Source organism: Brassica napus, chromosome C9 (genome assembly GCF_020379485.1).
Source record: "Brassica napus cultivar Da-Ae chromosome C9, Da-Ae, whole genome shotgun sequence".
NCBI lineage: Eukaryota > Viridiplantae > Streptophyta > Magnoliopsida > Brassicales > Brassicaceae > Brassica > Brassica napus.
In genome coordinates this window covers 29,040,913-29,055,244 of record NC_063452.1, presented here as the reverse complement: position 1 = coordinate 29,055,244, position 14,332 = coordinate 29,040,913, and the positions used below count along the sequence as shown (strand labels likewise).

The window sequence follows — 14,332 nt, the reverse complement described above, 5'->3', positions numbered from 1 at the left end:
ACTATTTAAGTTTTTAAGGTATCTATTTAAAATTTAGTGTTTATTTTTTATATCATATCAAGATAAATATTGAATTGAGTGTTTGAAATGCTTATATATATATATATATATACTAGGGCCGGTCTGCGCTTCGCGCGGAATTTTGCCTTGTGCCATTTTTATTATATTAATATTTAAATCCAGCCCGAAAAACGGGGATCTGGAACAGTACCAACATCGTCGGCTTACCGGAGAAACAGCGGCAATAGGTTACATGCAATGTTTTAAAAACCGGACATTGACTCGGTATTGTAGATGGGTCAATGATCGGACCGGTCGAACCGGTTGGGTTTTAAATTTTTATTTAATTTTAGATTAAGTAAATATATATGTATAACTATAAAATTCTGTTTTATAAAAAAATTTATCATTATTAGAATCTAAAATTGTTTTGAAAATAAAATGAAAACTTTTAAAATAATATAATGAAAACTTTTAAAATAATATAAAATATAATGAAAGATAATTTATTTAGATAGATATTTTAAAAACAATATAAATTTTTATGAAATCTTTTTAAAATGTGCAATTTTTTAATATTTTTTACTTGAATTTGAGAAAAACGAGTTTTAATATTGAACCGGATCACCGGTTTTAGCAAGTTTTACCGGTTTTTGACCGGATTTGTCGGTTTAACTAAAATCTGGTTTTTAGTACAGTCTGGAACCGGTTAGAAGGCTGAGTCACGGTCCAACCGGTCTGACCGGCCGGTCTGATCCGGTTTTTAAAACACTGGTTACATGGAAGCCGACTAACAGAAATTTAAAAAAAAAGAAGCAAAAATAACAAAGCAAAATAACAGAAATAACAAAGCCATCTTGAAATGAATATTTCATGGCATGTGATTCTTTCTTATATACTATCACCGTGTTTGGTGTCCAACAATTGTTGAGATTGATGTAATTTGTCAAGTTGTGTTTTAAGTCTATTATATCTGATGTAATTTGTCAAGTTGTGTTTTACGCCAGTTAATAACCTGCGAGGCTGTAGCTGCGTTAAAGCGTATCACATAGAGCAGAGGTGTGTCGTTTACCGGTGTAATGTTCGCTGATCGGACTTGTCGGAGGAGTTGTTAGGATGAAATTAAAATTTGATTGCCTTTACCAACAAATGATTTATTTTTGTAACTTTTTCTAAACTTTGCGGTGAGTTATTCAAGATAAGGTTATTATTTTGATAAATTGAGCAGCTAGCCTTGCGTGGCTTCTTGAGTGCACGTTCGGCAATAATGTCTTTAACGAACTTGAGTACGTAGTTCTTAGGGGTGAGCACTTTACCCGATACCCGAAGCCGCACCCGAATCCGACCGGAAAAACCCGAACCGAAGTAGAAAAGTATCCGAACGAGTATTAAGTTAGGAGAGATTGAATATCCGAACCCGAACGGGTAATATCTGAACCCGAATGGATATCCGAAGATAACCAAACATATGTATACTTACCCTTATATTTATAGTTTACATCTCTTATTTTTTAAAAAAATATTTATATTGATGTTACACATACTTTAAGATCATAAGTATATATATAATTATGGAGAAAATGATTTAATATTCATTTAAAATGTATGTCAAACTTTTTGTTTCATGTATTAATAAAAGTTACATTCAAAGATTAAAAACAATACCCAAATTAATATCTATTTATTTTTGAAATATTATCTCCAAACCTATTAATCGTTTAGTCTATAAAAAATAAAAAAAAAACAGTTAAGTGAAATCTATATTTTTAAATACAATAAACTTAAAAAATGAAATTTTTTTTTCTTTTAAAATCTAAATATCCGAACCCGATTCAAAATAACCGAACCCGAACTAAAAATACCCGAACCCGACCCGAAGTACAGAAATACCCGAACGGGTTCTCTATCCCTATACCAGAATATCCGAAAATCCGAAATACCCGACCCGAACCCGAACAGGAACCCGAACGGGTATCCGAACGCCCACCCGTGATAGTTCTCATCAAAGTCTCCCAGACCAGGGCCCTGTAGTAAAACAACATGCTTGTCATTTGTAAGTTTTGCCATTTATGCGTGGAAGGAAAGATGGTCACCAAATTTTTAAGAATTATATCAAGTGCAGGGGAATCAGCAGCTACTGCTTTTAAGAATTTCAACTCAACTTAAATAAATATCGTTACATAATGTTATTACAATGGAACCTCTTATGCAATCTTGGAATCAACAGAACTAAAACTCATGAATCTTTCAAATAAGGCACGCGACTTCTCCTCACATAGTGAGTTAGTACAATAATTTGTTTAAATTTAAGTTGGTTTTGGCTCTATAGTAAAACAGCTGATACGTCTATATTGTCATAGATGACAATATAGTACTTTTTGATAAAATAAAAAAGCAATATAGTTCTTTCATCATTTATGCATATATTAGGAACTAAAGGTAGTATGAATATTGGGCCGTTGCTCGAAGCCCATTTGGAGGAAAAGAAGAAGACTGTTGTTGTCTCTCAGCCCAAGATCAAGTATTTGTCGTCTTCTGCAACTTCAGTAAACAAGCAAGCTTTGTGTGAGCATGGTACGGTCAAGCCAGCTCACTGTGTGAAGACAAAAAATAGGTTTGAGTGTCTGGACAGCTAGACAACAGTGTGCTGAGGTTAACCTAAATCTGAGAGTTGTATATATTGATTTAAAGGGCAAGTCTTGCCGTCAAGTTGAAAAGTAATAAGAGAGCATAAGTTTCTTCTCTGTTACGTCTAAGGTTTCTTCCTATCTACATGGTATCAGAGCCATGGATGAGGCTTCAGAAACGATTTCAACTCCATCATTGAGTATCTCACAATGTGTTACTCTGAAGCTCTCTTCTTCGAACTATCTTCTTTGGAAGATTCAGTTTGAATCTTTCCTGTCCAATCAGTCTTTGCTTGGCTATCTCGACGGATCCACGCCACGACCGTCACCTACTTTGACAACAAGAGACAGAGATGCTGTTACTGAAGAATCAAACCCAGAGTTTGCGAAGTGGGTTCGCCGAGATCAGTTGGTCATGTCTTGGCTGTTTGGTTCATTGACTGAAGAAGCTTTGCGTTCGGTTTATGGTCTTCATTCAGCTCAAGAAGTGTGGTTCAGTCTTGGGAAGAAGTATAATAGAGTCTCAGCAACTCGCAAGCTAGACCTGCAACGTAAGCTCCAAGGTATGACAAAGGGTCAAAAGTTTATGACAGAGTATTTGGGTGAGGTCAAAGGAGTGTGTGATCAACTTGATTCGATTGGTTGTTCTATTACTGAACAAGAGATGATATATGGAGCTCTCAGTGGGTTAGGAAAAGAGTATGAGTCTATTTGTACGGTGATAGAGCATTCAATGGATTCAGTTCCACAGATGAGTTTTGAGGATGCAGTGTTCAAGTTGGTGGTGTTTGATGACAAGCTGCAGAAATTCAATCAAGCTCCTGAAGTAAATCCTCATTTGGCATTTCATACTGGCAGAGGTTATAACACCAGAGGTCGTGGAAGCTACAACTATCATGGAGGATATAGAGGTCGTAGCAACAACAACTCCTATTCAACCAGAGGTCGTGGATTTCAGCAGCAGTTCTCAGGAGGTTCTGTTTCCAATGCAACTTCAAGACCTACATGTCAAATCTGTGGCCGCTTTGGTCATACTGCAGATCGATGCTACAACCGTTTTGATCAGGACTATCGAACTCCTGACAACATTCACACAGCACTTTCTACAATGAGAGTCTCACATCAGCACAGTCAGTCAGGTCATGAGTGGTATCCAGATTCTGCTGCAACTACTCACATCACGAATAACAGTGCTCAACTTCAGTCTTCAGAGCCATACTTGGGGAATGATCAGGTCATAGTTGGTAACGGTGACTTCCTGCCTATCACTCATGTCGGATCCATTTCACTTCAAACTCAACAAGGTAACTTGCCTCTCAATGATGTGTTGATATGTCCTGGTATAACTAATTCTTTGTTGTCAGTATCAAAGTTAACATCTGATTATCCATGTGAGTTCACTTTTGATTCTGATTCGGTGTGTGTTAAGGACAAAGCAACAAAGAGAGTGATAACACAAGGAAGAAGACTTAAAGATCTGTATGTACTGAAGGACATGCGGTTTCAAGCCTTTTATTCAACACGTCAACAAGCTGCAAGTGATGAAGTGTGGCATAGAAGGCTGGGGCATACAAATATGGATGTTCTTCAGCACCTATCAAGAAGTCTATCTATAGTAATGAATAAAACAAGCTCGCGTCTGTGTTGTGATGCTTGTTCATTAGGAAAGAGTTCAAGGCTTCCCTTTGTTAACTCTGAGTCTGTCTCTAGTCATCCCTTAGAAAGGATTCACTGTGATTTGTGGGGGCCTAGTCCTGTAATGTCGTCTCAGGGGTTCAGATACTATGTCATTTTCACTGATAATTATTCAAGATACACTTGGTTTTATCCTCTCAAGCTCAAGTCTGAATTCTTTTCTGTATTTGTGAGGTTTCAAAGTCTGGTTGAGAATCAATACAAACAACGCATTGCTCAGTTCCAGTGTGATGGAGGAGGAGAGTTCATAAATAAGAGGTTTATGGAACACTTGCAGTCATGCGGCATCAAGCAGCTTGTGTCGTGTCCTCATACCCCTCAACAGAACGGCTTAGCTGAGAGGAAGCACAGACACATAACAGAACTTGGTCTGACAATGATGTTTGATAGTAAACTTCCGCAACAGATGTGGGTTGAAGCTTTCTTTACTGCAAACTTCATTGTCAATTTATTGCCATCCTCAGTTCTAAAAGAGAGAAAAAGTCCTTATGAAGTGTTAAATGACAAGGCAGTAGTGTATAGAGCTCTTCGAGTATTTGGATGCAAGTGTTACCCGTATCTTAGGCCATACATGAAGAATAAGTTCGATCCAAAGTCTCTGGTGTGTGTGTTTTTGGGATACAATGAGAGATATAAAGGTTACCGATGCTTGTATCCACCAACAGGGAAAGTGTTTATCTCAAGACATGTTCTGTTCGATGAGAATCATTTTCCATTTGGAGATATTTACAATCAATTTCACACAGATTCAAACTCATCTTTACTCAACTCCTGGAAGAGTGTGAATCTGTTTCAGTCAAAGGAAGAAGGAGAAAGTGAAGTGAGTATTGAAGAATTACCAGCGACTGTGATCAAGACTGTGGTTGATCCAACAGTTGCACTGCCGCAGAATCCCGTAGTTCAGACAGGCAGTGAAACAGGAGAATCTTCTACAACATCATCAACTGATCAGTCTGATGATGATACTGAAGTTCAACATCAAGAGCAAGTGGAACAAGTAGTTTCAGTTACTCATTCAATGACAACACGTGCCAGAGCAGGAATCATCAAACCCAATCCTCGATATGCAATGGTCACAGTCAAAGCCGAACACTCTGAGCCTCGAAGTGTCAAAGCAGCTTTGAACGATCCAAGTTGGAATGCATCTATGCTCTTGGAAATAGACAATATGGAGGAAACAGGGACATATGAGTTAGTTCCCTCAGAGGAAGGACAAAATCCAGTAGGATGTGGTTGGGTTTACAAGACTAAACTCAATGCTGATGGAACCGTTTTGAAGCTCAGGTCGCGTCTAGTGGTCAGAGGGAATCAACAAGAAGAAGGAGTATATTTTCTTGAAACGTTTAGTCCCGTGGTGAGAACGGCTACTATCAGAACAGTATTACATGTTGCAGTCACAAAGAAATGGAAAATCAAGCAGCTTGATGTTCAGAATGCTTTTCTTCACGGTGACTTGAAGGAGACAGTGTATATGATTCAGCCTCCGGGTTTTGAAGATCAGTTGAGGCCAGATTATGTGTGTAAACTGAAGAAAGCAATATATGGACTGAAACAAGCTCCTAGAGCATGGTTTGATAAGTTCAGTAATTTCTTCCTGGAGTTTGGATTTCAGTGTAGCTTTCCAGATCCATCATTGTTCATCTATCATCAAGGGACAAATTTTATTGATCTTCTACTATATGTAGATGATATGATCTTGACAGGAAACAATGACAATCTACTAGTAACACTTCTGGAAAAACCCAGTGCAGTGTTTCGTATGAAGGATATGGGGCCGATACACTACTTCTTGGCATTCAGGTACATCAGAATGAAGATGGTCTGTTTCTGAATCAGGCCAAATATGCTCAGGATCTCCTCACAAGTGCTGGTATGCGAGACTGTGCTCCAATGCCTACGCCTCTGCCGATGAAGCTAGACAATCTTCATGGTCATGATGAACTATTTGCTGAACCGTCTTATTTCAGAAGCCTAGCAGGCAAGCTTCAGTATTTAACTTTGACAAGACCAGATCTTCAGTTCTCAGTGAACTATATCTGTCAGAAAATGCATCAGCCAAGTGTGTCTGATTTCAGTCTGTTAAAGAGAATATTAAGATATGTCAAGGGCACATTTGATATGGGAGTTAGCATCAAAGGTCATACGGATTCAACTTTAGTCTGTTATAGTGACTCAGACTGGGCTGGATGCAAGGACACTCGAAGATCAACTGGTGGTTTTTTCACAATGCTCGGCTCCAATGTTATATCCTGGTCTGCAAAGCGACATGATACTGTGTTTAAGTCGTCTACTGAGGCAGAATACCGAACAATGTCTTCCGCAACTTCAGAGATTGTGTGGCAGCAAAATCTCTTAAAAATAATGGGACTGCAACAGAGAGTCACGCCTCTGCTTCTCTGCGACAATCTGTCTGCAGTATGTCTGACGGCAAATCCGATGTTTCATAAAAGGACTAAGCATTTTGATATTGACTATCATTATGTCAGAGAACGAGTAGCAGTCAAAGCTCTGGAAGTCAAGCAATGCAGATTGCGGATGTGTTTACAAAATCATTATCATAAAAGTCTTTCTACAAGTGGAGAAGCAAACTTGGTGTTTCCGTGCCTCCTACGCCAAGTTTGAGGGGGAGTAAAGGTAGTATGAATATTGGGCCGTTGCTCGAAGCCCATTTGGAGGAAAAGAAGAAGACTGTTGCTGTCTCTCAGCCCAAGATCAAGTCTTTGTCGTCTTCTGCAACTTCAGTAAACAAGCAAGCTTTGTGTGAGCATGGTACAGTCAAGCCAGCTCACTGTGTGAAGACAAGGAATAGGTTTGAGTGTCTGGACAGCTGGACAGCAGTGTGCTGAGGTTAACCTAAATCTGAGAGCTGTATATATTGATGTAAAGGGCAAGTCTTGCCGTCAAGTTGAAAAGTAATAAGAGAGCATAAGTTTCTTCTCTGTTACGTCTAAGGTTTCTTCCTATCTACAGGAATTTAGGGTGTAACGTGTGGTCAGAAAATAGCTTACAGTGGAAATGAAAAGGCTTATGCTTGGTACATAACTCAGGCCAAGTACTTCTCCAGCTTCTCCACTTCTTCTTTGCTTCGAATGCAAAGCAGAACCCTCTGATATATCTGTCAGATATCCCGAAGAAAAAAAATTGTTTCATGACACCCAAACTTTGGATATAAGATATAATAAACTAAACATGAAATGAGTTGACTTTTGAGTTACCTTGGTCGGTTGGATATCAAGACAAAGGATATAATAATTTCTAAATATACGGTGTGTGTGTATAAGACATAGGATAAAATATCAACATACCTTACATGTATTATTAGGCTACACAGAGCTAGACATACACGTCCTGCAATGTCGTAATTAGGGCATACTACTATCACAAAAAAAAACGTCAACACTATAAATTATACACAAAACCTGAGCTTCTTCGTAATATTCTAACAATATGATATACAGTCTACTCTACACACAGGTGATTTCTAAATTTATTGTGGATGCGAAGTAACCAAGAATGAATGTAGTTTACCAGTCCTCTCATCATTACACGATCCAGCTAAGAAGAATCACAACTGCTTCAGAACATAAATTAAACTACTAACACCTAAAACAATACAGAGGTTGGGAAATCATATGCAACCCTTCACCAAATCCCAATCTTTCAGGGGAAAAACTAAGCTTCAAGGGAGATTGAATAGTTAGTGATATATGATCATTTTGCTTGAAGGTTCATAACAATGCAGGTTGACACACCAGGAAGATGGCTTCAGAAAAAACTTGCATTACATTTAATGAGCAGATACAAAGATTAATATGAAACCTTACCAGAGTGGATTCAAGTAAATAAATCTTTCAGAAGATGCTTAATTAAGATCTGAATATTACAGTTTAATAATGATGAGTTTAAGAACACTATGAACATGAGTTTAATAACATAAGAAGACTATGAACATAAGTTTAAGAACACTTTTAACATGGTTTCAAAAACACTTTGAGCATGAGTTTATGAACATAAAAGCACTCTAAACATGAGTTTAAGAACATAGTTACCTTTGAATCCAGTAAAACATATCAAGAGACATCAGTTCCCCACCACGTTTGACATTCCTGGCTTCCAGAATCTGAGCACACTTGAAAGGTGGAGGAGCAGCGGCCAGATTTCAAATCAGAAGGGAGAATTGATGAGTTAGCTATTTTAAAAAGAATATATTGAATTTAGTGTTATCAAGGATTGAGAGGATGATGTTCAAAAGAAGAAAGATAACCTTTTTATAGGTGTAGAAGAAACCGCCTTGCAGAGTTAAGAAGGCGATAAAAGCGATGAACCTGTAACTCGGACCGTTTCGGTTGATTAGAGGAGAAGGCTAAACGACATGATTGAAGACAAACAAAGAGATTCTTCAAGTTGATTCGAGTCATCCAATCCCTCGAAACGCCACTGATGGTGTCAGAGAATGCAAAAGAACATTTTTCGGTGACCCTAATTTGGCGTGTATTTGGTGAAGACGAAAGGGGATTACGGCTAATGGGCTCACGTAATCACGTACTAACAATAAAAGCCCATATAATTTCAGAATAAATGAAGTGCTGCGTTTTGTACCTCCCGGACACGTGTCGGCTCATGGAGTAACGACTTTCTGATGTGGCGGATGATGTGGCATCACCAGGAGTGAATAAACCTTCTTTTATAATAATAGATAGATAAATAGATAGATTTCAAATATTTATATTGACTATTAATTTTGGATTTTTCGGGTTACATATCGGGTTCGGTTAATAACACTTCGGGTTCAAATATGTTTTTTACCACCCTACAAGATCCGTTCGGATATTTTTACATTTCGGATCGGATAACGGACCGGATTTTTCTGTTTGGGTTCGGTTCGGATCTCGGATTCTGGATTTTATACGCACGCATGCCTTGTACCAACCAAAGGCGGCTCTTTGATTTACCAAAGGAAATCGTTGACGGAGACAAGGACTAAAAGAAAGGCACAAGGACATCAACTTCCACGAGGTAGTCATTGCGGTTTTAGAAGCCCATCCGGTTGGAAAGGAAACAAAACGTCGTTCCAATAGACTGACGAAACAGCAAAGACAGACTGGAGATAAGGACATACTTTAACAGCCTGACATACACGGTCAAATTTAGAGTTTGGTATACAAACACCATCATGAAGCCACTGGTATCGGGAATCTTGTGCTGGACAAACATTCTCTTGGAAAGAGAGAAACACCACGTCGAAGGCGAGATCAAACGCTAGTAACCAATAAGGAAATCGCCACAGGCTTTTCATTGGTAAGATCAAAACGCAACCTTCCGTTCTCACTGTAAATGAGAAATCCTAGGAACAAACACCCCAAATCATCCATGACGAAGTTTTCATAGTCATCAACATATTTGCCTGAGATTTGGGGGGGCAGGGGGGGGGGGGATATTATTGTTGTAGGTGGGTTTCACTCCATTATAAGAGGATGGCAAAAGAAAAAAGGGAAGGGGATCCCAGTTTTCATACATCACAACTATACATAAATTACTCTCGAATTTACTTGTATTCTTATACTTCTTATACCTCTTGTTCATCACAGTTCTATAAATGAAGAAATCAATAATATACTCTTTTCTCATACAAAAATCATCAATAAATATTACATTTTTACATATTACTTTTTCTTAAACGCTGATTTATAATGATATTACAATCATGAGAAAGATTACGTAGACGATCTGACAACCGACAATACTACCTGTCTTGTAAGGATCTATGCCTAACTGCATCACTTTAGCTGTCCTACGAAGATCACGCCTGACCGAGTTTACTTGCACTATGTTGAAGATCCCTTGTAAGCCTTTCCTCCGTAGCCTGCATAATTGTTTAATAAATCGCTTTCTCCGGGAATTGAAACCTGGACCTGCTGGTGTAGAAACATTAATGAACTCTTAGTCAAACCATTGGACTAAAGGGGATTTACATATTACTTCAGTACGTTTTTTTTTTTTGCTAAAGATGTAAATATCATTAAGTTACTGTAAATCATAACCCTTTCTTTCGCACTTGCAGGCCTAGCCCATGGCATAAGCAAGGTAAACAGTGGTTTAGGACCTAAAAAATGTATGGTGTTTTTTGTAGGTCTAGGAGTTAATATCCGAGATCTGTTATCCGATCCCAGACCCGCTCTCATCCGATCCGAAAAGGCGGATATCCGGACGTCTGGATCTGGATCCGAATAGTGATTTTACGGATCCGTCGTATATGGATCTAGATAGTAAAATTTTATGTTTTATTAAGTTTCAGCAATTTTAAATTTTTTTTAAAATAATTTAATATAGGCTAAATAAATGGTTAATTGTTATGAACCAGATTGTGGATGGCTCATAACCAAAAGATTATGATTTGTAATCTTTCCATTTATCTATGACGGTGTAATCTCCTATATAAGGAACCTCTATGTTATGAATAAAGATAGACTTTTCCATTACTTTTATAATACGTTATCAACACGAAACTCTAAATCCCTAAGCTAATACCCAAATCGAAAAACCATAAAACCCTAACCCTAGTCGGCGATCCGACGAACCCTAAACCCCGTTCGCATCTCTTGTTCCCGCATCTGTTCTAGCTCGCGTCCCCGATCAGCTTCAGCCCAAGGCGTTCCTGATCCTAGCTCAGACGTTCGCGACCCAAGAGCAGCTCCAGCACGCGACCTCTTCCTCGTTCGCGACAGTATCAGACAGCCCGCGTCCGACGATCAAGGCGTTCCCGATCAAGCAACAAAGGACGTCCGTGACCCGATAGAAGCGACTCGATCCATTCCAGCTCGCGTCCCGTTCATGTCCAACTCGCGTCTCAACTCCTTTGGTGGTCCGATTCAACAATCATTTAAGGTTAAAAGGTAATTCAAAACCTAAGAACCCATAATCGAACATGGATTGATTGATAAAGAATGAAACCCTAAAACCCTAATCTTTATGAATCAAAACCATAGGGTAATAGATCAAAAATCCTAATTGAGTAAATCGAAGCTCTAAAAGTTCGATACCCCAAACCCTAAATCATGTTCCTACATGATTAAAACCCCAAATCGGTTTTTACAAGTTAAAATCCGATAAACCCTAACCTTATATCTATAAACCCTAAATAATATAAGTATCAGAATTAATTATACTATAATTATCAAATAACATATTAAAACCCTAATTGAATATTTTGAAATCAAAACTGTTTTCGGATTTGATCATTGAGGTTTTAAATCTGATTGAATCTGATGCTATGTTGCTAGAATTGTTTGACCGTTAAATTGATAGATTTATTTTCTCATCCTGCTTGGTTAATTGTTCATCTGATTTAAAATTGTTTAAACCGACCAACCTGTTAAAACATTGATTGAATCCGATACGTTGCTAGCTTTCTTTGCTTATATAATCCGATAGGTTGATTGATTGATTGAGGTTTACTTGTTTAAAATTTGAATGATCTGATTGCATGATTTTTGAGGTTTAATATTATCTGCTAGGATTGATAGTTTTGTAATCTGATCTGTTTTAAATAGAAACCCTAAATAATCCGTATGATAGGTTATATTGATCTGATTTGGATGTCGTTGAGAATTGAGAATCCGTATGCTAGGTTGATAGATTCATGATAAAATCTAATGTCTTGAGGTTTAAGATTGTATGCTAATTTCGATTAAATTGATTGATCTGATTATATGCTTTTGACGTTTGATAAATTCAGATACTAGATAAATTATTTACACATGGTTTATGCTAAATACCAATCAGCCTTGAAACTGATTCATTGAAATTCATGCTTGAAATCTATATTCTAGTATTGCTAAAATCAGCATTGAAACTGATTCATTGAAATTCATGCTTGAAATCTATATTCTATAATTGCTAAAATCAGCCTTGAAACTGATTGAGTGATTAATAAAGCTTTTTACTAGTCTTGCTAAAATCCATTGATTGTTAAACCCTAATTGCATGATTAATTGAATCTGTTATTGCTAGTCTTGATAAACTATAATATTATGAGCACATAGAAATAGTATTGCTGAGAATTGCTAGAAATTGACTGATTGATTAAATGCCTTTAAGATTGATAGTCTCATTGTCCTCACAAGATTGAAATCCGAATTGATTATTTTTAAGAGTAAAGCCGCACGAAAATTATACCTAAATATTGAGTGATATATGATTTGAGATGTCAAAAATCAACCTGGATTTTGCTGCCCTAAATCTCTCTGGAGATAATTATTTACGGTGGGCATTGAATACAAAGATTATCCTAAAGTCAAAAAGACTTGGTGAATGTATCATAGAAGGCAATAATGCAAATGAGAAAGATTGAAACAGGGCAATATTAATTATTAGCCATCATTATATTAAGAGTCTCGAAGATCAGTATCTGACTATAGAGAATCTGACTATAGAGAATCCTTTAGACCTTTGGACAGAGTTAAAAATCGAGATAAGATCACCAAAGAACAGTGTTATTACCAAAGACCTTATTTGATTGGAGGAATTCTAGAATCCATGACTATACGTTCGTGGATGATTCTATTGCTAACTGGGCAAAATAATGGATTACTGATAAAAAACAGTGAATTGAGACCTCCTGGATTAACCCCATTACCCGATACCAATAAAGCCGCAGAAGAAAACAAAAAGGTAACCACGTCCAGAATGATAGACCACACGGTCATGGCCGTGGAGGGTGGAAAGGACATGGTCATGGCTACTATAACACATTTGGCCGTGGGAATCACTATGGCAGAGGCCGTGGGAATCACTATGGCAGAGGCCGTGGGTATCAACCCAATTTGAGCCATGGTCAAGGCAATGGCCGTGGTATATCCTTTAAACCACAAAGCTCGACCAAATCAGTGTGCCATAGATGTGGAATGGGGAACCATTGGGCTAAGATATGAAGGACTCCCAAACATTTTTGTGACCTCTATCAAAGAGAGTCTGAAAGGGAAGAATCCTGAAACTCACTTGGTCTATAAAGATGGTGAAAATAATTTTGAACATGATCAAGATGATCTTATGGAATATGAGACTTATGATTGCCTAAAAGAATCAAGTTGATAATCTGATTTCGACATCAAACTTGTGTGATTGCTTTGCTTGTATGCTTTCTCTGATTTTTATCTCCTTGAATTTATTTCTATTACATTGTCTGCTTAGATTAAATGAATGAATGATTTTTCTTTATGAGTATGCTGAAAAACGTCAATATAAGTACTAAAGCAGGTATCGCCAGTCTGAAAGAAGACTATGGCTAGGCTAAATATTATTGCCTAAGGGTATGCATCTAGAAATCAGTGATGCCTTATATTCACCCAGCTCTAAGAGCAAGAGCAGCCTATTGAGTTTTAAAGATATAAGAATGAATGGTTTCCATATTGAAACAATGGGCGAAGGAAACAAAGAGTTCCTTTAGATATATGTATAAATTCGCCCAAAGCCATAATAAGTCCTAAAGACTATACATGTATTCTCTACTGACCTACACAATGTATAGATCAGTATGATAGAGGCTAAAAGCCTGCGGAAATATACACTTTATGGCACGACCGGATTGGCCATCCTGGTCCAAACATGATGCGAAAATTGATATTCAAAAGGCACACATTAAAAGATAAGAAGAGTTATCCCAAAGAATCTCACGTATGTAGCATGTACACAAGGGAAACTCATTAGGCCATCACCAGTAAAACGGCTACGAGCCCCCTTTTCATAAATAAAGACTATATGTCTAGATAATACTAGTGAATACATGTCTCAAGCGTTTAAATGATTATGGTATGTCCATGGGGATAAGTGTGGACAATTCTGTGATACATGTCCATACCAAGAACGGCTTGGCCGAAATCTTTTAAAACACAAATAGCTGATTGATAGACCATAACTTATGAGGTCAAAACTCCCATTCACAGCTTGGGCCACACGAAATTTACATGCACCTAAGTTAACACGCATCAGGCTATTTAGTGAGCATAGAAATC

General features: G+C 37.6%; 1 long non-coding RNA gene across 6 annotated transcripts; it reads right to left on the bottom strand.

Moving 5' to 3' along the window:
* Window positions 1–1,804: 1,804 nt before the first annotated feature.
* LOC111209992 lies at window positions 1,805–8,846 on the bottom strand. Of its 6 annotated transcripts, none has more exons than XR_007329268.1 (3): window positions 8,587–8,846; window positions 7,331–8,451; window positions 1,805–2,025 (listed from the first exon to the last, which is right to left on the bottom strand). It is a non-coding gene; the product is annotated as an uncharacterized LOC111209992 (long non-coding RNA). The 6 variants fall into 6 exon arrangements; XR_007329269.1 differs by lacking the exon at window positions 1,805–2,025 and adding an exon at window positions 6,762–7,058 and having other exon boundaries at window positions 7,331–8,511; XR_007329266.1 differs by lacking the exon at window positions 1,805–2,025 and adding an exon at window positions 6,762–7,188.
* Between the last annotated feature and the right edge of the window lie 5,486 nt (window positions 8,847–14,332).